General features: G+C 41.9%; 1 protein-coding gene across 2 annotated transcripts in view; it reads left to right on the top strand.

Annotated features, from left to right (window-relative positions):
• AGBL4 (AGBL carboxypeptidase 4) overlaps positions 1-24712 on the top strand; it is a 1401741-nt gene that overhangs the window by 856785 nt on the left and 520244 nt on the right. The gene's annotated exons all lie outside the window — the stretch shown is intronic.

Genomic DNA, 24712 nt, shown 5'->3' with positions numbered 1-24712 from the left:
TCTCCTGCCCTCCTCTTTCACTTATAAGAACACTTGTGATTACGTTGAGCTCACGCAGATAATCCAGGATAATATATCCATCTCAAGATCTTTAACTAAATCACATCTGTAAAGTCCCTTTTCTCATGTAAGGTAATATATTCACAGGTCCCAAGGATTAGGACTTGGACATTTTGGGAGAAGGGGTGCATTGTTCTGCCTACCACACTTTCCTACTGTCTTTTCCTCTTTTTCTCCCTGCCCATCCCAGGATCTAAAAGTGTCCTTCACATTGGATGCATAGGTTTTGTTCTCTGCGGTCAGAAATACTTCAGTTGCTAGTAAAGAATATCTTCCCTCTACTCTAATCCTCTTCCTAACAGTGCTTCTGATGGGTGCCATGTATATCTGGTGCCTATATCTTTTGAACTGAGAATTGGGACACATGGTATATTAGTCAGCATGCTAGTAGGAAACAGATGGCAGCCTCACATTAGGATAATTTGAGGAGAGCTTAATAAATGGGCTGTTTACAAGGTGCGGGCACTGTGTACAGAAACCACGGGGTATAGTGCAGTTCCCTGGGGCTAGTAACAGCTCAAAGGGTGTGAAGGGATGAAATGGTTAACAGAACCCAATAGTAGAGAGTCATGCAGTGGGCCGTCTTGAGTGGAACAGTGACCTTCAGTTGAGGAAAAAAGTTAGCCTGAGATGATCCCACAGGGAGGGAGCTGAGAAAAATAAATACATAGAGCTCATTCTCTTACTTCCCTCTGATCTACTGCTAGGGGTTCCTACTGGCCAACCCAATTGGAAATCAGAGGGCAAGAGAGCCCACTGAAGTAATCCATACAGATAAGTTTCCCTGAACAAAGAAAATGATGGAGAAGGGCAGAGAGTGGTTGTAGAGAGCCAAATAGAACATATTAGTCACACATGGTCTGATCAACAATGTATTACTGGAAACAGTAGATTATTTCAGATGGGACTGTTGGAGAAATCCTGAGATGAATGTTTGCCAGACATAAGACTTATGATATAAATTAAGAGAGAAAGAGTTTCATTCAATACTTGTGACTTTTTAAGTGTGGGATCTGTTCATTTCATTCTTGTGTCCACTGCAGCCCTCTCTTAGATTTATGCCAGGCAGAATGTAGGTGTACATTGAATGGCTATGGAATAGATTACTGAATGAATGAAAGAATGAATTAAGATATATCTAGAGACAATGTGAAGAGCTAAGAGCATCAGAAAGCTAATAGGAGGAATAATAGGATAAGTTAAGCTTCCAATAACTAATATACAAAATACATTCCTAAAATAACAGCTCATTAAATGAGATAGAAGTTTATTTCTCTTCCATATAAATCTAGATGTAGGCAATCCAGAGCTGATAGTGTGGCTCTGCTCCTTGAAACTCTTAGGGAGTTAAGTTCTTCCAGCTTTCGGCCCTGCCATCCCTGGGATGTGGCTCTCAAACTCAATGTCAAATGTGGAATTCTGTTACATCCATGTTCCAGGCAGCAAGATTAAGAAAGTAGGCGGAGAAGGGAGAAGATACAGTGTTGTGGCACTTTCACGTTTATCCCATTAGATAGAACTCATATCCACACTTAACTAAAAGAAGGGTGAGAAATGAAGTCTTCATTCTGGGTGACCATGTTTCTAGCTAAAAATTAGTAGTCCTATAGATATGGAGGTGAATTAATATTGAAGGACATCCTGAAGTCTCTGCCATAAGAAGCTTGAATTATGTGTCCAGCTCTAATACCAAACTACTCATATGACCTTGAATGTTACTTCCCTTTTCTGGGGACAAGTTTTTCATCTATAAAATGAGAAAGTTGAAGTTGATAGGGGTTTTTAAATTATTCTTTGAGGAATTCCTCAGTTAGAATAAAATAATTCGAGACCGCTGTCCTACTTCAGACCCTGTGAGGGGTACTGTAGGGATATATAATGGAGTATACAAGTCATGGTGTACTTCCAGAAATGTATTCCATACCAGAGGAAATAAGACATTTAAAAAATATATATTATGTTTTTTAAAGTATATAATTAAGGATCCCATGAGTTGTTTAAAGAATTTATGGTCTAAACACCATGGAGAAGATGGGCTTTACGCCGAGTCTTGAAAGATGGGTAGGATTACTGAATACAGAGTTGGCGAGAAGGTAGCCCAGAGAGCAAGAAACAGCCTGAGTCATTGCATGATGATAGTTGGTCAGAAGTCTGGTTTGATTGGAATAGGGAACCTTCCTACTGGAAGATAAGGATAGACAGGAAGATTAGGACCAAACTCTGAAAAACCTTGATTGTCATATTAAAGAATTACAGCTGTATCCTTTATTCAGATTCAACACACAGACACTAGGTCAGGCACTTTATATGTACTGTCTTACTTGTTTCTCACAACAGCTTTGTGGGGTAGGCAGAATTATCCCAGTTTGGGGATAAATAATCTAAGGCTAATAAGTTACTTGGCTAAAGCTACATGGCTAGTTCAGGACTAGGCCAATATTTAAACCCATGGCTTCTAATGCTGTGCCCTGGCACTTTGATGGACTCATTGCTCCTTTCCACATTGGACCTACTAAAATCAGTAGTAGATTTTGAGAAAGGGATTATACCTTATCCAAAGCTACATCTTAAGAAAGTAAAGTTAGTGGAAGTGCAGGGTGTACCTCTGCTGGCTAAACCAGATGAGGGGAGCTCTGTGGGTTGGCTCCATCCCCCTGATCTGGGTGTCAAAGCAGATACCGGAGACATTAAGGCCTTCTGGCATACTCTTGCAGACAGGACAGTTCTTGGTTACCAGGGCGTTTGATATGGCTTGTGACTGAAGCCACCACTATAATTAGTTAATCCCTACTCCAATTTGGAGGGAGGATAATTACAAGTAGGAAGGCTAAACATGTCAACAGACAATTCTTAGAGAGAGCAGGCAGGAAGCAAGATTTTGAATTTCTAGTGCTGAAACTATTAATCACCATGGGCATAGCTGCTATTGCTACTAATTATATCATCCAAAATGGCATTTTATTTTGTTACTTACCAGTGGCCCTTTCTAACACCAGCAAACAAAATCCCTTTGTGCATACATCAAAGCCACAATCTGACATTTAAGTTAAATACATCATAGGAAAGATCTTTATTTTCTTGTTGTTATAACACTTTTATTGAGGTATAATTTACATACTGTAACATTAACCCATTGTAAGGTACAATTCTGTGATTTTTAGTAAGTGTATAGAGTTTTACAACTATCACCACAATCTAATTTTAGAACATTTCATCATCCCCAAAAGTTCCCTTGTAAATCCCCACTTCCACTCCCAGCCCTAGGCAACTGTTCATCTGTTCTCTGACACTGTAAATTTGCCATTTCTGAACATTTCCTGTAAGTGGAATCATGCACTATTTAGTCGTCTTTTGCATTTAGCACCTTTCACATAGCATTACATTTTTGTAGTTCACTCATGTTGTAGCATCCGTCAGTAGTCCATTCATTTTTAGTGCTGAATAGTATTCCATTGAAAATATATACCACACTTTCTTTTTCTGTTCTCCAGTTGATGGACATTTGGATTGTTTCCAGTTTGGGGCTATTATGAATAATGCTATTATGAACATTCATGTTCATATCTTTGAGTGGACATGTGATCACATTTCTCTTGGGTAGATTTCTAGGAATGTAATCATTGGGTCATATAAGTTCACATTCAACTTAAAAAAAACAAAAACCAAAAAACGTGCCAAGCTGCATTCCAAGTTAGTGCCATTTTGCATTCCTACCAATAAGGTAGGAGAGAGGGTTGTAGTTTCTCCATGTGCTTGCTAACACTTGGAATTACCTATATTTTTCATTACAGCTATTTTAGTGGGTATGTAGTGAAATCTCATTGTGGTTTTATTTTGTGCTGCCTTAGTAACTAGTTATGTTGATTATATTATAATGTGCTTATTTGCCATTCATATATCTTCTCTGCTGAAGCGTTAGTTTAAACCTTTTATCCATTTATTTAAAAATTGGGTTGTGTTCTTATAATGAGTTTTGAGAGTTCTTTATTCTGAATGCAAGTCCTTTGTCAGATTCATGCTTTGCAAAATCCCCCCCTAATCTATACCTTTAATCTATACCTTATACTATACCTTTTCATTCTCTTAACCATGACTTTTGAGGAATAGAAGTTTTTAATTTTGAAGTCCAGCTTATCAGTTTTTTCTCTTAGGGATCATGCTTTTGGAGTCTTATCTAAAAGCTGCCCATCTGAAGGCCACAAAGATTTTCTCCTATGTTTTCTTCTAAAATTTTTATAATTTCCACTGACATTTAAATCCATGATCCATTCAGAAGTAATTTTTTATATATGGCATGAGGTAAGGGCCTTAAGTTCACTTTTTTTGCATATAGATATCCAATTGTTGCAGCACCATTTGTTGAAAAGCCTAACCTTTTACCCATGAACTATCTTGGCACCTTTCTCCAATGCCTCTACTCAGTTTTTCTTTTTTTTTTTTCCTATTTTCAAGGCTAAATTGTCAGGGAGTCAACCCTGTGTCTGTGTAGGTCAGCTATGATTGGACTGAGTTTGTGCTCATCCACTCTGAGTCTGTAAGGCTTCCATCCTCTGACAGTGGATTTGTGTGTGGGTATGGGGAGCACAAAGTTCGGGCAGTTTTCAAGTCTGACCTGGCTTTTACTTTCCCTTTTGTGTTGTGTTCCCTGTGTGCATATGTGAAGCCTCAAGGTTGTTCATGTGTGTGTTGCTGCTTTAGGCTTCTTCTCAGGTCTCTGATGAGCCTGCACCCAGTCTCAGCCAGCATATTCTTGTCCCAGTTATGCAACTGTGGGCCCTTCTCACTTGCCCACAGACAATGCTGCTGGGTCTGGGCACTGCCTACTTCTCCAAATTAACTGAGTCCCTTCGACCATGACAGAGAAGCTGCCAACCCTCACAGTCTGGCCTGTCCTAGCATTCACCAAGCCTGGGGGAAGATGGAACCAATCCAGGACAGAACATCATATATTCCCATTCTTATTACCTGAAGTTCAGCAGTTTTTAAAACATAATAGTTTTGAGATTGTTGTCAATTTGGTCAGTTTCCAAAACACTGAAATGGTTGTTTGTTTCAAATTTGTCCAGTTTTATATTTGTTTTTTGGGGATAGCATTTATCAATACTCTCATTCCAGCATAGCCAGAATTAGATTTTAACTGACTCACATGAGTTTTTAAATCATATAGCCCTTGTACTGTCAGACATAGTGAAATATTGCATTATTTTCAAATGTCATTGGACTAGAGGAACCATAACTCGTGTGTGTGTGTGTTTTGAAAGTATTAGATGGAGAGAGTGATTCCCATACTTAGGGATACTTGCCAAAAGGAAGTGTCTAACAGAAAATAGTCTGATAGTGTATTTTAGGGAATCACTAGAAAATCATTTATATGAGAATAATATTGTCTAGGCTCTACCACTGGCTAGCTCTATGACCTTGGGAAAAACATTTCTCTATGGGCCTTAGAAAGTCAGACCAGATTATTTCAAACATCCCTTCCAACTTCAACGTAAATTATGGTTCAAATGTTGATGACATCCTTTTGTATGTTCTAAGTCACTCATTAGCTTGTTGTAATGTTGCCTTTCAATCTGCCCTTTAGTTTATAACAATGGTAGTTATTGAGTGCTTAGCATGTGCCAGACCCAGTGCTATGACTTTTATATGCATCCTTTCACTCAGTCCTCACAACACCCCTATTATATGGTTAGTACTATAATTGAATGCCTAACATGTAACCAGCTTGTCTAAGCTCTGGGGATACAGCAGTAAAAACAGGCATAAATACATGCCTTCATGGAGCTTACATTCTAGTAGAAAGAGACAGACAGTATTGGAGAAATTAAATCAGGAAAGGAAATACATTTTGGGGAGAAGCCTTCACTTAGAAGGAAGCATTTAAGCTCTGGGCTATAAGTATTGTCTTCTCCCATTTGCATTTTTAAAAGCTGAGATTCAGTGAGATTAAATAATTTGTCTATATCATGTAGCTGGGATTTGAAGCCACGCCTTTGTGGACCCCAAAGAATGGACTCTAAATCAATCCTGGATAAGGACGTATTCTGTCCACATATACAGTTATTTACTAAATTCTTCCAAAGCCATTCCTCAATACTACAAATATCTAGTAAACACCTTCTACCTGTCAGGCTCTATATTGGGTGCTGGAGACAGAAAGATGAATACAAAACACACCCTGCCCCTAAGAAATACTCCATGTACTGGATGTCACAGACATAAAGGCTAATAATAGCAATGATGGTAAGAAACTTGATGTAATAGAAGTACGAGGCAGAGGAAAGGCACAAGGGAGGAAATGAAGCATTAAAGAAAGAGGCATCTTGAATTGAGAATCAAAGCATGAATACAGAGGCTGAGACACTTGGTGAGCCCTGACTATTTAGTGTGGTTCCAAATGACAAGAGCACAGGGTCAGCAGAACAAGAACAAGAGGAATGGTGATTGGGAAAGAATGAGAGGTAGGTGGAAGCTGCGTCAGGAGGGCTTTGAATGCCAAACTCAAGAATTTGGACTGTATCCTGAGGGCAGTGAGGAACCAAGCAGGAGGGAACATGATCATTGTGGCACTTAACCCTTCCATCTCCAGGCTGCCTCTGCTGATGGCAGCTGATCTAGAAGTCAGGTTAACTCCTGCCTGTCTGTCCAGTTGGCTTTCCTTTTCTCAGGCAGAGATATTTCACAGGACAAGAGCACTAGGAGGAAAACTTTACTACCAAGACACACGTATAGTGATGATAATGTCATAGAAATACCCAGAAAAGCTTGTCTCTTTGATCTTAACATTTCACACAATTTCAGAGTTGGCAAAGACTATAGGGGTCACACTCAAATTTAACAAATATGTTAGGCATTTCCTATGGGCAAGGACCTAAACTGTATAGAACAGCATCTTCTCAACATTCGAGAAATATGACTTTTCAACCACTATTCACATACCTCTTGAGGCAGCCTGAGCTCTATCCCGATGACAAATAAGTCATACCATCCCCAGAAGGAGCTGTCTCCCTGTAACCTCCTCTCTTTGGTTCTACCACCACCCTCTGGGCCCACCCTGCATGTACTTGCTCCTCTAGCCCCTGGACAGGCCTACAAAGATAGCAAGGCAGTGGCCACAGCCCCCTCATGAATCTTCCCTTCTCCAACCTAATCCCGTTCTTCCTCCTCTCCTCCCTCGTAATTCTACATTTCTTCATATTCCATGGTTTCTAAACTCTGTACCTTCTTTGTTGTTCTCTACACATGATCTAGGTTGTTAATTTCCTTCTTAAAATACCAGAACTGAATGTAAAACTCTGCAGGTGATCTAAGCATGCCACAGCAGAATAGAACCATTGCCTCTCTTGCTCTGGATCCTAGATCGCTAGAAATGTAGCCAGAATTTACATTTGCTTTTTTAAACAATGAGGCCTTCATGTAGTAAATTTTTGTTATTGTTCTTTAAATAAAACTTATTTTTCATTTCTTGGATAGTCTTTTTTAAAATAAATTTTTATTTTGGAATAATTTTAGATTTTTAGAAAAGTTGAAAAGGTAATACATATAGAGAGTTCCAACATATACTTCACCCAGTTTTCTCTACTGTTAGTAGCTCAATATCAAAAAAACAAACAACCCAATCAAAAAGTGGGCAGAAGACCTAAATAGACATTTCTCCAAAGAAGATATACAGATGGCCAGCAAACACATGAAAAGATGCTCAACATCACTAATTATTAGAGAAATGCAAGTCAAAACTACAATGAAATATCACCTCACCCCAGTTAGAATAGTCATCATCAAAAAATCTACAAACAGTGCTGGAAATGGTGTGGAGGAAAGGGAACCCTCTTACGCTATTGGTGAGAATGTTAATTGATACAGCCACTATGGAGAACAGTATGGAGGTTCCTTAAAAAACTAAAAATAGAACTACCATGTGACCCAGCAATCCCACTACTGGACATATACCCTGAGAAAAACATAATTCAAAAAGACACATGCACCCCAGTGTTCACTGCAGCGCTATTTACAATAGCCAGGACATGGAAGCAACCTAAATGTCTATCAACAGAGGAGTGGATAAAGAAGATGTGGTACATATATACAATGGAATATTAGCCATTAAAAGGAATGAAATTGGGCCATTTGTAGAGACGTGGATGGACCTAGAGACTGTCATACAGAGTGAAGTTAGTCAGAAAGAGAAAAACAAATACTGTATATTAACGCATATATGTGGAATCTAGAAAAATGGTATAGATGATCTTATTTGCAAAGCAGAAATAGAGACACAGACATAGAGAACAAGTGTATGGATACCAGGGGGGAAAGAAGGGGGTGGGATGCATTGGGAGTTTGGAATTGACATATATACACTATTGATACTATGTATAAAATTGATGACTAATGAGAACATACTGTAGAGCAGGGGTCCCCAACCCCTGGGCCATGGACAAGTACTGGACTGCTGCCTGTTAGGAACTGGGCCACACAGCAGGAGGTGAGTGGCAGGCTAGCGAGCAAAGCTTCATCTGCCGCTCCCCATCGCTCACATTACCGCCTGAACCATCCCCCACCCAAACCCCCCACCCCGCATCCGTGGAAAAATTGTCGTCCACAAAACTGGTCCCTGGTGCCCAAAAGGTTGGGGACCGCTGCTGTGTATCATAGGGAACTCAGTGCTCTGTGGTGACCTAAATGGGAAGGAAATCCAAAAAAGAGGGGATATATGTATATGTATAGCTGATTCATTTTGCTGTACAGTAGAAACTAACACAACATTGTAAAGCAACTATACTATAAAAACTAATTAAAAAAGAAGAAAGTTAAAAGATCACATACAACCATGAAACATTTGTCAAAACTAATAAATTAACATTGGTACATTACTATTAACTAAACTACAGAACTATATTCAAATTCTGTCACTTTTCCACTAATATCCTATTTTGGTCTCACAGGATACCACATTGGCCTATACTAATAGATTTTACAAGTATAATTGTGACCTCTTACATTTATCCTAAGTTTAAACTTATTGGTTTTAGTCCTTTGTTCTAGGTGATCATTTTGATTCTTGGATTCTCTTATCTGCAACATTAGTAACATCACTCAGAATGTTTAAAGAATATATTTTTTAAGAGTTAGTTTAAGGCAAGGATACAAGTGTTTATAACAGGATAAGACCTGAGACTAAGAACGGAGATCCATGTATATTACCAGATACTTCTGTGGAATGCCTAGTTTGGCATTTTTATTTCAATCCCTGAATTTGATTTTGCTACTAACCCCAGTAGCGTAAGTCACCTAAGTGAACAAGACTTTACTTGTCTCCAAGTCAACTCAATTAAATTCAATTTAGTTCAATTTAATTTAGAATCTCTTATGTACCACGTGCCATGACAGATCTAGAGATAAACAAAGTGTAGTCCCTTCCCCCATTTCTCCATCTTGTCCATAAGGATCATATGTAAAGTTTTATGAAATGGCTAGTTCAAATACATGATGAGTGCGGGAGAACCATATGGCAAAGGACAAAATTTAGAAAAAGGAGCAGTCTCTGGGGAAGGGCCTGGCTAGGTGGGGCTCTACAATGTGGACCCTGGGCAGTAGGAACTCCCACCAGGACTCCAACCCCTTCTTGTGAGACTGGCTCCCAGATCAGCAGAGTTACAGTGAGAATGGTCTGGTGGCAAAGGGAAGATTCTGAAAGCCATATCTTGAAAGATTTTCAAAATCTAAGCCAAACTAAGAATCTGGGAGTCAGACCCTCCCCCCCCAAAAAAATGCAAAATCATAAAGCTGAAGTGAAGATAGAGAACATAGTATAATCAGACAAAGCCAGAAAGCTAGGTAAGGATGAAGAGGAGCATAGTAGATAAGTATAAGGAATTCTGGAAGAATATAAGATACAGAGCTTGACAGCTTCCACTACAATCCTTGTGTGGACTTGTGTGGAAAGGCCAGGATCTCAGAAAGGAGCTAGAGGTGACCGATGCCCTTGTGGGCAAGAAACAAGAAACAGAAGGTAATACCACAGAAAAGAGGCTAGAGAGGCCAGCACGCTTCTGATCAGCATGATATCTTCAAAATAAGGTAGTCCCCTTCCATTCTTTCTCTTCCTTCTCCTTTTGTTCTTTCTTCCCCTTTGAAGTAAAACATCATGGAGTTGCAGCTGGCAACATGACCAAACAAATGTATGAAAAATAATTACATTTGGCTGAGTTTTAAATTGAGTAATTGTTGGAAGTCAGTAATCTCAATTATCAGTCCCTAATCTACCTCTCAGGAGAGTTCTATGGACCCCCATCTGCACCAAACCTTGTTCTGATCAGACACTCTAAATTAAAAAAGCTTAGTGGTTTGGGCTCCCTTCCAGCAGGCCACTTCACAAGTCACCATCCTCTTGGCATAGTTTTTACTATTCCCTCCAAAAACAGTCCAGATTAATTGAAGGCAGGTACATCCTCTCAGCATCTGGCTGAGGGGCTTCCAACCTACCCTACTGATGTAGGTGATCCTTCCACTCTAAACCTCAGCTCTTGGCAAACATGGGCCTGAACAGGAGATGTGGGGAATCTAGCTGGGTTCTCCCTCTACTAGAACAAGTAGACACGTGTCTGCTGTACCTCAAGCTGCAGAGGCTGACCCAGACTACCACATACCTGTTCCAAACCTGGGTTTCTCCAGTTCAGTGAATGCATCACTGTCATGCCTGTTGCCCACGTCAGAAACCTGTCCTGTTTAATTCCTTTTTATTCACTCACCACATACTATCTGTCACCAGGTATGATCAAGGCTACAACTCAATATCCTTAGAATCTATGTCTTCCTTATCTCTGCTGTGAGTGCCCTAGTTCAAACTATCTGGGTCTCTCAGGAAGTTACAACAGCTTCTTTAGCGTAAGAGCACAAGATGTGAGGTGAATAGCTTCCAGGCTTGCTCTCTCTCTCTCTCTCTCTCTCTCTCTCTCTCTCTCTCTCTCTCTCTCTCTCTTCTACTCACACAACTATGTCAGCATTACATGGCTGCCAGAAAGTCCCAGACCTCCTCCTAACCTTGTGTTTCCCCTCACTTCCTCACTGATTCGCTGGTACCTGAACAAGAGACAGAATAACCTCTCAGCTAGGTTGCCAGATGGCATCCTTCTTGCTAACAGATTTCTATTTTTAGATCATTCTTTCCCCTCCCTTTTAAAAAGACATCATATAAAAAGACATATTTTGAACTTTATGCTATCAGTCTATATAATCCACTACCACTTCTTATTGCTGTCATCTGCTCACTTCTTGGACACTTCCCTCAAACATGGAGGACTTTGGTTCATAATTATCTTTTTCGCCACATTGCTGCCACCATGTTGAGTGATTTCAGTATCTGTGAAAATGACCCATTGAACACCTGGGCTCTGTTTAAGCTAAAATAACAAATTCTGTCATGGTCTGCAAGATCCTGCATAATCTGACCTCTGCCTGCTTCTTCAGCTTCTCTCATACCCTCTTACTCTGCTGTCCATGCCCTAACCACGCTGGCCTTCCTACAGTTTTTTTCTGTGAGCCATGGATTCTCTCCCTCACTTGCATACACACTGGCCCTCTACCTGAAATGTCATTTCTCTGTGGTCCTTTGCCTAACTACTTCCTATTCTGCTTTCACTATCAACTTGAACATCACTTCCTCATGGAATTTTTCCCTGATGCACTGTTCCCCAGACTAGTTTGAGAGCCTGTTTCATGCATCTATAATATGCTGTTTCCTTTTAAAATGCTTATCACTCTTCTGGTTGTTCATTCAATATCTATCTTCTGGTCATAGATTTAGGGAATATTTTTGTATTTAAGGTACGTATAGGACTAGGGGCAGGTGGAGAATTTGTGCTGTTGCAGCCAAAATTCCTTCTTGCTACCTCTCTGTGTGGTCATATTTTGTTACGTCCTCTGAAGCACATTTCCATTTTGTTGAATCAGAGGTGTATAACATTAGGGCACAAGGTCATTTCTTTTATGTGAGTCATAGAATGTGAAAGCCAAGAAGAATCTTACGTGTCTCTAGTTCTGGGGTTTTAAAACCATGCTCCCTGTATCTCTAAGGAAAGATCTGGGTTCTGAACAGTACCTTAGGGGCCACTGAGGAGGGAGGGGAAAGAGGAGCTTCTAAGAAGTCAGGGCACTGGCCTCTCTTGCCTTCCCTTGCCATGCATAACAGTGCAGCCCCTACTTACTGGCCTTCCTCATAGACAGTTTTAAGAGAGGACTCAACTGCTAACAATGTTTGCAAACTTATCCTTCTTTCTACAGCTGGAGACATTGGGGCCCAGAGAGGGGAAGTAACTTTCCTGAGTCACCCAGTAAGTTAGTGGGACAGCTCTAGCTGGAAGCCCAGCTGCTGACGCATAGGTTGTCCACTGCAGCCCACTGCTTCTCACTCCCAGACCTATCTGCAAGGTTTGCTTATTTGTCTACTCTTTCTGAAGACATTAACTGAGCACCTACAAGGCAATGAGAAGGAAATTAGATGCCTTAATCAGTAGTGTGAGCTACATGGGTTAGAACCCTGACTCTGCCACTCACTAACTGTGTAACCTCTGTGCCTCTGTTTCCTCATACATTAGTCCTCCTTTCAGTAGATATCCAGAGAAACCCGTTATTCAGTCATAATTTAAGTAAAAAGGTCAGGAGGCCTAGAGCCATGGTAGGATTTGAATTTTGCTCTGCCCCTTAAATCTTTCATATGTCAGCTTCTCTAAGCCTCATCTGCAAACTAGGCATTGTGATTTAGCTTCAGGGTTTGGTCATGGCAAGAGGCTTCTAGTACATGTTAGATAACAGATGTGAAAGTGCCTCCTGAGTTGTTTGTTACTTGGATACAGTGCATTTGTAATACCATGTTTCCCTTACCAGACTCTCAGCTCCCTGAAGGTATACAATTTGTCATATTAAAATGAGAACAGGTAACATTTAGAGTACTTACTACATACTAAGCATATTCTAGGTACTTTATTATCTCACTTAATCAGCTCAACAACCTTATAAAGCAGGTACAACTATTGTCCCCGTTTTGCAGATGAGGACACTGAGGCATACTACTCATAAGTGGTAATATCTGTATGGAAGAAACCAAGGTATAGGTGATTGGTGAGGAGTGGGAAAAGAACTTGTAGGAACATGGAAGAGGCCCCTAACTCAAACTGGGGAATCAGAAAGTACTGTATAGGTGAGGTACTATTTAAGGTCTCTTTTAAGACACTTAATGGGTGAGAAGGACTTTGGTGATGTGGTAGAGGGTACAAATTGGAAAGGTATCTAGAAGGTCATGCTCAAGATTGGCTGAACGCTGTGGAGAAGGAGGTTTGGGAGTGCAGAGAGGAAAGGCCTGGGTCTGTCAAAGGAAACAGTTTGGGGAAAGCTGTGGCTGGTGGTGGGTCCCAGCATAAGTCCCCAGTGCTAATGCCACTGCTTAGAGCTCCCTTGGGGATCATCCCTGCCTAGAATAAATCACCATCAATATAAAAAGGAAAAGAGAAGGGGGAAAAAAGGAATCAAAATCATCATCAACTAGTTCTGACATTATCTCTTGGCCATTCCTAAAAGACAAAAGTGTTACAATGACAGTGGTTGGAAACTCAGAAAAATGGTCACGGTGGGTGACTTCTTAAAGGCTCTCAGGGAAAAGAAAATAGAATCAGTTGCAGATCATTATTATCCATTTTCTAACAAAAGTGTCCTGGTGCAGGGAGACTTGATAAATGAACTCGACATTTTCCTAGAATCCTATTTCCTAACATTCAGAAATATGGTTCCGGTGTTAAAAAAAAAAACCAAATCACTGACTACAACTTTTGGCCTTTTTAAATTTATTGGCTTAAAGAAGGTCTCATAAAGGTAGGATTTCAAAGCAACTTGCAAAATGATTTTGATTCAGAGTCTGCAGTCTTACTTTCAAGAAGTTCACTTTGTATTCCTTTTGGTGACTGTGCCAACAACCAGTGATGGCTTGGGAACAATATGATGGGACATGTTGTTCACAGCCCATAGCAAGGATAAAGCACAGGCCTGGCAAAAGAGGGGTATGAGTCACCCCACACCATTGCAGTTGAAATTGGAAAATACAGGTGAGATTTGACTGATGGCCAGCCCCTGGCTAGAATCTGTGCTCCTTCTCCGAGCAAGCTGTTGAACTTCCGAGGGAGTCCTTTAGCTGGTACGGCTGAGGTTGCAGTAACCCTCTCCCAGGGCTCTGCTTGTCTCTGTAGGACTGTTACCAGAGGTAGGAGACGAGAGGTGGGAGGGAAACAGGTCATGAGCTACCTGTCAGGGCCTCCCAGTGATTGGACATTCTCCCAGTGAGGCTGCTGCTGTGGTTGCCTTTAACACTGCTGACCGCTGCTTTCTCCCTTTCCTGCTCCCCTGTTCTCTTTTTTATTGGCCAGAAATTTCATTTAAATGTGCATTTATCTGTAAGAAGTAAAACTGTCAAATTCTTAGAAGAAAACATAGGAGTATATCTTTGTGATCTTAGGTTAGGCAATGGTTTCTTAGATATGACACCAAAAGCACAAGTAGCAAAAGGCAAATTGGATTTTATTAAAATTAAAAACTTGTGCTGCAAAGGATACCATCAAGAAAGTGAAAAGACAAGCTACAAAATGGGAGAAAATAAGTTCAAGTACGAAAAGCCCAATTTAAGTATGGGCAATGGATCTAAATAAACATTTCTCCAAAGAAGATAAATGGCCCATAAGGACATAAGGGAATACTCAACATCATTAGCCATCAGGGAAATGCAAGTCAAAACCACAGTGAGATATCACATCCCAACTTCTACACTGTCTGTAACAAAAGAAGACAGATAATAACAAGTGTTGGGGAGAATGAGGAGAAATTGAAACCCTCATACATTGCTGGTGGGAGTATAAAATGGTGTAGCTGCTGTGGAAAACATTTGGTAGTTCCTCAAAATGTTAAACATAGAGTTACTCCATTACCCAGCAATTCCACACCTAGGTCTATATTCAAGAGAACTGAAAGCTTATGTTCACCCAACGACTTGTACATGAACATGTACGGCAGCATTATTCATCATAACCAAAGAGTAGAAACAACCAAATGCCCATCAACTGATGAATGGATAAATGTATTGTATATCCATACAATGTATTATTATTCAGCCGTAAAAAGGAGTAGAGTACTGATACATGCTATAACATGGATTTTATTCCTCTTTGTGATTGTTCAGTTGCTGGGTTCACGGTAAATTCTCAAGAATTTTTTGTTGAATAGATATATTAATTCACATCTCTCTTTAAAGGAGAAACTGCTGAAAATGTTCAGATTCTTTCTTTGCCTTCCCAAAGAGATATCATTTCAGAAAAGGAAACATAAAAATCCCACCCTGTTTTCTTTACTGTGCCTTGGATTGGATTAATTTATTAAATGTTGGACTTTTTTCTAAATTATTTAACTTCATCCCCCAATATAATTTGATTTCTCTGGCTTATTTACCAAACTTTGGCAATAAAAGACAGTTATTTGCTAAAAAGAGAATAGAGGTATTCTCTTCTTCAAATTCTATTTTATAGGAAAGGTAGTTTCTACTGAATTTCCTACATTTAAAGTGGCTAATAATAAGATATTATTATGCACTGCAGCCGTTCGAATTAGCCTTCTCTTTTTCATTCAATAATATTCATACATATTTAGAAGTGTCCTAACTTTGTCTATCTAGGTCAGCAGAATATTACCCAAGCTTGATATTTTTGGTCCAAGACATTTTACAGGAGTTGGGGGAAGATACATGGAGGGGACTTTTCATCTCTTTCTCTCATTCATGATGCCTGTACTGCAAGTGGTTGAAGTCGTACAAGTTTAGACCTAGAAAGACCCTGAAAGATTAGTTTTCTAACACCTTCTTCTCCCAGCTGAGGAAGCTGAGGCCTAAAAACAGAATAGGTATGCAGTCTCTGAGAGTATGATCTTGACTTCCTGATCGGGACTCTTACGTTCTTTGCATTTCGACAAAGAAGAACGCCTTTAGTCATGTTATCTACCATTTTCTCCCCACACACTATGTGTCAGGCTCTGTTTTCACCTTGTCTCATGTAATCATGTCGTCTTTAGGACTGACGATACGTTGCTATTGTTATTTCCCTACACAGGTGAAGAAACCAGGGCTCAGATTAACTTACTTGCCTGAGCTCACGTAACTAGCATGTGGTAGAACCAGGGTTTTGTACGCAGCTTTGTCTGACTTCAAAACATAGACTCTGTATTCTGCATGGAGCCTTTTACTGACTACTCTGTGTTACTGTGGGGATCTAATAGGACTGTGGAAGCACTCACTCGGAAGGGAGGCGGCCTTTACTCTCTGGAGTCCCCAGGGTTCCTTCTCAGGGCAAAGTTGCCTCTTGGGGCTCTGTTTTGCCTCCTTCCTGGCTTGCCTCGTGACCCAGCCTGCCTTCCTCTTCTCTGTGACTGTGATCCTACCCTTGTTCTCCTGGGCTTCCTGCCTTTAACTTACTTGGGGAGGCTGATTCAGTCCTTCTAGCTTCTCCACATCTTTGCCCCCAGAAACAAGGCCATAGGCCCTCTTCTGTTTTGGGTTTTCTGTTACACCCTGCAGGTACAGACTTGGGGAACAAGGTAGCAGATGAAGGTACAAGCAACAACGAGGCAAGGCTCTAGATTCTCTTGGTGTTTGTTCCTGTTCCTTCTTAGTTATCTCTGAGTGTGTGGAGCTCATCTGGCTGCCCTTCCCTTAGGTCCACCCTTTCTTAGGTCTAGGAAGGCCTCCTCCTCCAGGAACCTCCCTCTGTGCAATCTGAGGGCCTGAATATGGTCAGGAGGAATGATAAGTGTGTTTCCATCTCTGAGATCTTCCACGGTACTGGAGCCTCCCACACGTAACTGGGTCTCTGCCCTCTCCAGCCCTGCTCTGCCCGGGAATGATCCTCTTTTGGTTAGTTCCTCTCAGAACTGATGAGGTCCAACTTGGACAGACCATCACCTGTTGAGGGTGCCACAGAGATGGGGAGGGTGCTCCTATCCTGGGATGAGGAGTGTGGCTGAGGTTCCATGGAGTCACTTATAGGCCTAAGGATTTGTAATTTTGTGATAACGGATCTACACTTTCTTTGAAGGCTTGAAAGTACCACGCCCATGTGAGGAGGCATTATGATTAAATGCTATTAGTGGTGACAGTAGTGACGACAACAGTCACAGTAGTAACAACCACCATGCCACTCTCTCAAATGGAAAGAGAATGTAGAAGTTTTGGAGTCAGATCAGCATTTGAATCCCATCTTCACCACTAATTCATTACCAAATTAAGCAACTTATTTCACATTATTCAGCCTGTTTCTTCACCTGCACATTTTGGAAAAATAACCCTTTAATTTTCGTGGCATTTGTCAGGAGTGATGTAAAGCAAAGTTAAAATGTATTGAGCGCTTATATGTGTCACACGAAGTGAAAGCTAAGCTCTTGGTATGTAAATATCTTGTATAATTCTCACAACAACCTTTTGAGACATATTCTGTTACTCTGTCCCTTTTATAGATTGAGAAACTGATGTACAGAGAGATTAATTAACTTGCCTGAGATCACATAGCTAGTAAGAGGTGGAGCTGGGACTTGGGATGTAAGCGTAAATAATGTTTCAAAAAGATCAGGTCTATAAAGCGTTGCCATATTGCCTGATACACATTAGTTTCTCAATTGGTAACTGTAACTTAACAGTATATTGAATTTCTAAAGAACTACACAAATGCAAAGTGTTTGTTTTTGTTATCTTTAAGACTTTGTCTCTTTCTGATCACTTAGTAAGCAGTGCCTCTGTGTTTACAAGAGAAGGGAGTGAGATTTGGTATTTATGTGCTTACTACTATCAAGGTGGACAGCCACATCTGATAATCTCGGCTCCAGCTGGTTTATTTTAGGAGGCCTAAATTATTCACTTGGAGTGTCTGGACTGATTACATTGACCACAGGAAAAAATGCCAGCACAGCCTCCCACTTCAGCTGGCTGTGGGCCAGGCTGGTCTCAGAGGAGAAGCAGCTTTCCTTGAGGTGGGGCCTCCTCATGCAGATGTCAGTGTGTGTGTTGGGGGAGAGAAAGGGGATATGTTATTGTCCCCAAGTTATGTGCTGTTCTGAAACCCCTAGAAGTCTCCTCAGGACAGAATTTACCGTCATATGGCGTATAACTAGTCTCTCGTCCAAGAGCAGAGCTTTTCCACAGCATCCCAGTGGGTGACTATCCAGGCTCTACAGACATGCATTAAGGCATGGGGAGCTCCCTACTCCCCACAGCAGCTGTTCCAACCTCAGACAGCTCATGTCTCCTGTTCTCCTTCTGTGGAGCCAGGGAAGGAGTCATTGGTGGACTTTTAAAGATACAGTCAAGGGGCCTGAAAGGCACACAGAGAAACTAGAATGGAAGGAAGAGCCTAGGGTTTTGTTTTGCTTTGTTTCTGGTTGTGGTGCGATTGTCATGTACGGGCCAGTGAGTGATGAAGTCAAACTAATTTTATATTAAGTACACTTGGGCTGCTCCGTGGAGGGTGGCAGAGAACATTGTTAGGGAGTTCTCTAACAAGTAAGACAGCAGTAAGAAAAATGAAAAAGTGATAAATTCACAAACAATCTTGGAGTTAAAATTCACAGAACCTGTGGTTAATTGAATATTATAGGTTAGGGAAGAGAGAAATCAAGCACTACATCTAGGTTTCTGGCTTTTCTGAGCTGGTGAATGGCAGAGCCACCAAAATGGGGAAGAAGGGGATTCTGGGGAACGTGTTATGTTCAGCCAGACCATTCAGTATCCAGAAATGTATAGCAAACTCACATGCATTTCTAAGAGGTTCAGTCGAGTCAGGAAGAACTTCCAAGCAACAGTTGGTATTGGAATCAGGTGGGTGACGACCTATAGCTTCTTCTCCCCTCAGTCCCTCACCACTCTCTGGGGCCTGCAAGCATGCTCCAGTCTCTAGGAGAAGAGGTGGTAAGGATCTGAGGTGGGGCTTTCCAGGTTTAGGTGGAGACTGACCTTGTATTCCAAGAAAGGCACTGTGACCAACTCTGACTCCATTGGCGTGTAAGGATCAGGGCCTCACTTCAGGTGTGTGTTCTAGCCTAAAACAACAAGATCCCAACTGTAGGGAAGACCAAGTCTGCTTCTGTACTCCCTGCCTTGTCAGGACTGGCCCAGGAACTGAGCACGGCTAACCTTCCAGGTGGAAACAGCAGTGCCTGCAGAATCGGAGTGGAGACTGGGGGAGGCAGGGGCTAATAACTTTTGCCTCTTTCTGCTGTCCCGCTTGGTAACTTCATCCTAGATTTGCTGCTTACTTGGTGTGCTTTGGTATAACTGCAGCTCCTCAGCTTGCCGTGTGGGAAAAGACAAAGCCTGCGATCCTGGTGGAGGGATGAAAGAATGACTAGAGCTAAATAGGCAGAACTGCCTCTACATTGTCTTCCCAGAATCCCCAGTTCCTAAATCCATACTTTTGGGGGTCCCTGAAACACTTGTAGCCTGTGGCCAAAAGCATTATTTGTAGTTTCCACAGGATAATCACTCTATTCACTGCCCTGATCCCTCTCTGGAAGTTGCTGTGTATCCATCATGTCCATTCATTTGTTCTTTAAATTATTTAACTCAATATGTATTGAGCTCCTATCATATGTCAATCACTACCCTATATACATGATACAGAGGTAGCAGTTGTGAGTAAAACAGACATGGTCTCTGCCCTCCTAGAGTCTAAAGTTTAGTTGTGTGGTGGACGGCCAGAGTGGATGACTGGATGCCGAAGGGATCCATAAGGGTTTTTCTGGAGGCAGAGAGAGGCAGGTTAAAAATGGATAGGGACTTCGCATCCATTGAAAGCCTAATGTAAGCCAGGTGCTCTGAGTTACGTGTATTATTCCACTTAAACTCCCAATCACTCCATGAGGTAATATTACCCTATGTTAAAAATAGGAAACGGAGCATCAGAGAAATATTAATTTCTTAATATTACATTGCTGCTGAGCACTGATGTAACTCAGGCTGATCTGATGTTCAACCCTGTGATACTTCCACTGCATCACACCACTCTTCTACACGTCATCCAAGAAAGTCCAGGTTATGTGCTCTGGGCTGACTGATCTACCATGGCTCTAAACTAAGGTTATGCCACCTGAGGTTCAAGGATGGGTTTTAAGGGATGCTCAAATTCCGCAACCTTAGATGCCAAACGTTGCATATGTATGTAGAGGATCTGTAATGTCCACCAGATTGCCAAAGGTGGCTGTGACCCTGTATACATCAAGAACTGCTACCTATCCCATTCTAAGCTTCTTCCTCTTCCTCTTATGTCCACCTGCACGTGGCTGTTTGTCATTGAAGAGACAGTGTAATATGTCTTAAAGACCTTGGAACTGCCATATAGGAGTTCTTGACACCAGACCCAGCCATGCCGCTGACGTGCAGCGGGCCTTTTGCAAGTCTCTTCTTCACGGTGAGGCTTGCCTGTCAGGACACTGTGAGCCACGTGTGGTCCTGAGGACAGTGTCTCCCAGCTGGACTGCAAGACACGTTGCAGGCGTCGGGCACTTGGCAGACTCCAAGTGGCCGTGTGCAGAGTGACAGGCGCTGAGACCGACGGTGGCAGCTGGGAAGGCAGATCCCTGCTGTCAGGGCTCACTGAGAGGCCTGCTTGCCCAGTCCCTGTAGGGCATGAATAATTCTATCAGACCCTGAATCCTTGGGTGGACAGCCTTTTAGGTCACCTCCTCCACCCTTCCACCCAATAGGAGCCAGGAGATAGGCCCCTTGGTGCTGAGTCTGTCACCTGTGTCTTTAACGTGACTGTGGCCCCAGTTGGAATGTGCTTTCTTCCTCCTGCAATGTCAAAATGCCTGAGTTCTCAAGTGACTGAATCAGTACTAAATATTTAATGCACAAAGTCAGCCTTCCTGGGGCCTTTGATCTGAAACTTCTTAAAAACATCTTAAAAGCCCTTCAGAAACTGGTTAGTATTTCATCACAGTCACTTAAAATAGATATATTTTATCAAAACATCCTGTCAGAAACCCTGGAGGCAGGATGACTAACCCCCAGCGATTCTGACAACACTGCTTCCCCACGTTAGGCAGCCAGTGTCTCTGGACAGCCCCGCCTACACACGGAGGGCACAGCTGTCACCAGCATCCCCAACGGCTCCAAAGCAGCAAGCAGAAGAGGCGGCAGGGCTTGTCAGAAGCCTTGGGAGGCTGCATCGATAACACCCCCGTGAAGGGAATGAACATTTATGGCCCTTACCTGGACTTCTTACTTGTTGAATCTTAGGGAATCTTCACAACAGTCCTGTGAGGTGGGTGGTGGACTTTCTATTCTATCAATTCGGAGACTGAGGCTCAGGGGCATACGTGACTTGTTCAAGGTCACAGAGCGGAATTAAGATTACAACCAGGTCTAGCTCAAAAGCCTGTTTTTCTTTCTTTCTTTCTTTTTTCTCCCCCATTGAGATTGATCCTTTCACTGAGGACTCTCAGTTGTTTCTTTTTTAAAAAAGAAAAGGTAACATTGAATAAAATTATATAACTAGTACATGCTAACACAGAAAAGGATAAGGAAGAAAGTAGAAATCACTTGAAATCCTACCATCTAGATAACTATTCATAATTATCTCTTGAATGATGACTGTATTTATTTATTGATATTTGCCACATTCCAATAGTTTCTTTATTAGTCACGCAATACAACTTTCTCAATGCCCTACCTTCCCCCAGTGTTAGGGGAGAAATGAGGGAAGAGAAGTGTGTCATGCCCCTTTCCTCCAATGCCAACCTGAGGGGGTGAAATCAATTCCCAGAAAACCCCCCCACAATGAAGAGCTAAAGTAGGCCCCAGAGTGGGGCAGAGGGTTCTGTCCTATTTCAGCCACTGGCCTAAGGAAGGCTACTTTGGTGAATCCCTGCCCTCCTAGACTCCCACGGCTGGTGTTGGGATCAATAAAACAATGAGATGGAAGTTTTCGTAAACTGGAAAGTATAGTACAGATGAAGGGAAATGTTAGAAACAAAGCCTGTGAGAAGTAAGGTGTCTCCACACCACTGAGTAGAGCGACCATATATATCTCACTTAGTGTGCCTGTCAACTCAACATAATTATTAGTACTGTTCTCTTACACTCAAAAAAGTGTCCTGACTTAGGTGATAAGTTTGAGGACCAGCTGACATATTGGTCATATATGATTATTTACCTCCAAAAGAGAGGATGACAGAGCAATCAGAGAGGTTCCTTGTAGGATGGGGCTGTGTGTAGGCTGGCAGGGCAGCTAGAGTTTAGAAGGCTTGGATGAGTGGGCATTTTGTTAGTAGACAACATGTAGGAATGAAAGATATGAGGTGGCTGCCCAGCGTGGGGAGGACACATGGGAGAGAAGGTGTACAGTGGTCACTCAGTGAGAATCTGGCCTGCCAGCCATGCTCCAGTGGAGGGCAGGTTTGGAGATAACATTTGGAGGCATTTAGTACTGAGCTCTGTTCCAGGATACCAGACATCCCTCATAGATTATTTTAACAACCTTTTAACTTGTCTCTCCACTTCCACCCTCTCTTCTCTCCAATTTATTTTCCACAAACCCCAGAGGGATCTTATAAAACCCAAACCTGGTCTTCAGTGTTCCATGCAATTCTCAATTCTCCATTTTTCTTGGTGGATAAAAAGCTAAACTCCTTTACAGATTATGCAAAGTCCGTCATGATCTTGCCCCTGCCAGTACACGCTAGCTTCACTTTTCGTAATCTTGACCTCTGAATTTGTGATCCAGGAATAATAATGGCTTACATTTATTGAACATTTACAATGTTCCAGGCACTGTTCCAATCATTTTATGTATACTAACTCTCTTAATCTTAACAACTCTATGAGGTAGGTACTATATGAGCCGCCCCATCATTTTACATAAGGGGAAAATGAGGCACAAGAGGAAAAGATACTAACTGGCAAAGTAAGATTGGAAGCCAAAGAAGTTTTGGCTCCAAAACCTGTGCTCTTAACCATAACATTATACTGCCTCTTGGTCTAAAGCATTTCTCTTGTACTTCATGCTATTCCTTCTGCCTGCAATGCCCTCTACCACCAGTCTGTTCAGAGGACTGCTAATCTAGGGTTCAGGGAACCATTTTCAGTTAGTCACCAGAGTGAGAGCATCCTTATTTGACAGGATTCCCTCCCATTCCATTAAATAAAAAATTTATTCAGCTCAGTGCAGCCCTGGGCTGGACACGTGAGGATAGGGAGGAAGGATGGGATGACACAGGTTAAGGAAGACCCTTCCTCAAGCATCTTTTATTGCATTAGGGACAAGACTTTTAACACTTTTACTGTTGTCCAAATGTGTGGGCCCAACAATAAGAGCAATATAATGTAAAAGAAGACAAGATGGGAGTTGACCAGGTAATCTGAGATGGCTTGCTAGAGAATGTAGGGCATAAATTCGATCTCAAATGATGATAGAATAATTAATTTTTAAGTTGTAAGGGTTACATAGGAGTTATATACTTCCAAGCTGGGAAACTGAACCTCGGAAAGAGAAGAGATTCAATTCACCCAGCTGTCAAGTGGCCAGTCCAAGTGCCCTAGCTCCCAGCTTTAGTGTCCGGTGCTGCCTCCCCATGTAAGCAATTAGGATATCGCTGAGTAGCTGGAAGGGGCAAGAACTTCCCAGAGGGGTTGGAGTTGAGGAGCAGCAAAGGGAATGCAGGAGAGGTAGGGACAGGTGTAGAATATAGCATGGACAGTGAAGTGGGGAGACTCGGAAAGATCTTCTGTGGGAGAGATGGAGCCTAAACCTTCTTAAATTGGAGGGTTGCCTTGATACGGTGAAGCCGCCTCCCTTTCAACTCTGTAAAATAAAGGGTTCCTCAAAGCGTGTCTGTTCTGTTGTTATTTTCTGGATCATCAAGACTCTCAGTGCCCTTTAGAAAAGCTTCTTCCTCTGCCACAACCGGCTTCTCATTAGAATTCCTGGACATTTCTCAGTGTTGCTAAGTGCACTGTGATGAACCCATGATGAGTAATGAAGAGACTGAGCTTCCTGCAGTCACATTCTGTGGAGGTTCCCTGGACACCCCCAAGATACCACAACAAGTCATATCACCACAGGCATGTCATCTCCAAATACTTATCTGTTTGTTTTCTGTGCTGTCTTACTCACCTTCTCTAACTCAACCAAAGGGGCTCCTGGATCCTTCACTCTGGGAGTTACATTAGAACTGGGGACAAATGCTTAAACTGAAAGAGCAAATGGAATAATGGAATTTTGAGCTCAAGTCAGGAATACTTCCTGCTTATGGATAACATGGCACTTCCTCAGTGGCACCAGCAACCACAAGTTTTGAGTATAGGCCTCCGGAAATAGGTCTGTTTTCTAGAGCTATGAGTTCAGATTATCCTTTAAGAGTAAGTTGAACCACCCCCCCCCATATATATTTTTTTTAATTAATGAATTTATTTATTTTTGGCTGTGTTGGGTCTTCGTTTCTGTGCGAGGGCTTTCTCTACTTGTGGTGAGCGGGGGCCACTCTTCATCGCAGTGTGTGGGCCTCTCACTATCGTGGCCTCTGTTGTTGCGGAGCACAGGCTCCAGACGCGCAGGCTCAGTAGTTGTGGCGCACGGGCTCTAGT

Source organism: Pseudorca crassidens, chromosome 2, assembly GCF_039906515.1.
Source record: "Pseudorca crassidens isolate mPseCra1 chromosome 2, mPseCra1.hap1, whole genome shotgun sequence".
Taxonomy (NCBI): Eukaryota; Metazoa; Chordata; class Mammalia; order Artiodactyla; family Delphinidae; genus Pseudorca; species Pseudorca crassidens.
This window is presented reverse-complemented; position numbering and strand designations above follow the sequence as displayed.